We start from the raw sequence: 2,268 nt of genomic DNA, 5'->3' as shown, positions 1-2,268 counted from the left end.
ACAGTATTATATCTTAAAATAACTTTTAAACAAAAAAGACCGAAAAAAAATTTCTTTTAAAAACCTGGAAAAATATTAAAAAAACATGGAAAAGATTTCCAAAATACCTTCAGCATCTTAAAAGTCTAAAGTTGTAATTACTATTTATTATTAACTTAATTAAAAATAAAAAAACAAAAATTAAAAGTCGTATGAAATTCAATTAACGTTAATTTTAAATGTTACCATAGTTGGAAAACCCTGCACAAGACTAATAAAAAAACTCATTTTACTCATTCTTTCTTAAAGCTGTTTTATTTATATTTTAAATAAATAACCAAAATGATCATCTTTTGAAATAATATTTAAACTGGTGTTATCTATTTCGGCATAACTGTATATTTTTTAGATTAGTGATTTATTGCTGATTTCAAACTAAAGATTAATAAAAGTCAGATTTTTTTTTTGAGTTTTACCTTTAAATATAAAATTGTATTCTGTGTTTTAATACATTCAAATGAGGCTATTAAACTTGTCAGAAGTATAAATGTACTAATTTAAGCTGTTTACTCAAGCGTTACTTTTAATAAAAAGCTTTTAGCTCAGTATTTGCCAGAAAAGAGTTCAAAACGAATCAATCTTTGGCAACTCTAGTGGCTAGTATGCATAAAATATTAGCTTTTGACAATAGACAATTTGCTAATCACTAAACATGCTTTTAACTAAAGTAAGAAGGTGAGAAGGATATAAGCATTACAATTGACTTGGATTAATAAATTTCCTTCACACGAATAAAAAAGCTTGTAAAATGAAAAATACTTACTTATTTAGTTTTGATTGAGAAACCATATTAGAATCAAAATTAATATTAAGAACAGAAATTTTCACTTTTGTTAGAAAAACAATGTTATGCAAAACTGCAATTAGTTAAAATTTTATAGCTTATTTTTTATTAAAATTATTAGAAACATTTATTCAGGACCGTTTCTGTGGCAAACTGGGACTGCCGTTTAAACTGAGGCATGTTGTGAAGACGGTAGCTGGTAACGCGACTGAAAAGAACTTGGTTCGTAACCGCACCCCTCTGTCGGTACTTGCTGCTGCTATTTTCCTTGTGGCTCAAGCATCAGGACACAATAAGTCTCAACAAGGTTTGTAATTTATAATTTTGTTTAATAAGTTTATTTTTTATTAAATTCAACTAATATTAAAGTTTTTTTCAAAATATCAGTTTATATTTATGAAACAAACTTTTGAAACTCAATGGTTTAGTTGTCCCTTACCTTAATGCGACCATATTTTGTTTTAAATTAAAAAACAAGCAAAATCTAAAAATTTGCATTACAAATAAATTAGAGTTGCCTTTTATACCGACAAGTCCGGATAAATTTTCTAAATAATAAGATGTAAAATAATATTTTCTTTAGCTAAATAAAGTAAACGCATAAAGTTTAAATATTTTTGCAGCTGATTTAAGAAGTTACTAACTAAAAAAAAAACAAATTTGCCACTCACTACTGTTATTTAAACCACTTAATTATGATTTTAAGACTTTTTTTGCAAAACTGTGATTTATTTTTAAAAAACTGCAATGTAAACTACCATACACATTTTTAGGACATTAGTTGCAAAATTTTGCAATGTCAAACAAATTTATATCCTTGTGTTGATAATTCCTTAATTTGAAATGAATTTTATGCACACCGTAATTACAACAGCTTTAAACATTTAATTAATTGAGTTTGTTTAAGTTAATAAGTTTAAGTTGTTAGTTTGTAATAGTTTTTTGTTGATATAAGGGCAACATTAAATATATCTTCAACTTTATTACCATTTGTTTTCTTTCAATTAAATATAAAACTTTTGTACAACTCAATTGCAGAAGTTGGCCATATTGCCAGAGTTGCCGAATCTACAATCCGAGCAACTTATAGAGAAATCGTAGGACACACAAGAAAACTGTTTCCTGCAGACTTTGCATTTGCTGCTTCACTTGGAAAATTGATGTTGCTGTGATCGAAGGAAAAATATCTCGTATCTTTTACTATGTAGTGCAATAACAGATTAAAGTGTAGTTTTTTTATGTTTGCAATTTTCATCTCGATTTTGTGTTTAGCAAATGTGAACCACTGTGCAAATACTACTAAAAGAGTTTTTCTTGAATAAAACTCTAACATCGTGTAATAAACGTTAAATATACAATGGTCAAGAAGTTTGCGCTATCAATGTTTTTCTGATGTTATTTTTGAAACAAAGTGTATAAATTATATGTAGTCTACACTAAACCTA

The 2,268-nt window shown here is 26.6% G+C and overlaps 1 pseudogene; it reads left to right on the top strand.

Moving 5' to 3' along the window:
• The first annotated feature begins 691 nt into the window (after positions 1-691).
• LOC145833137 (transcription initiation factor IIB pseudogene) lies at positions 692-1,995 on the top strand (annotated as a pseudogene).
• Positions 1,996-2,268: the final 273 nt, after the last annotated feature.

Source organism: Thalia democratica, chromosome 4 (assembly GCF_965202585.1).
Source record: "Thalia democratica chromosome 4, ktThaDemo2.hap1.1, whole genome shotgun sequence".
Taxonomy (NCBI): domain Eukaryota; kingdom Metazoa; phylum Chordata; class Thaliacea; order Salpida; family Salpidae; genus Thalia; species Thalia democratica.
The sequence above is the reverse complement of the archived record's forward strand: the minus strand, read 5'-3'. Positions and strand labels throughout refer to the sequence as shown.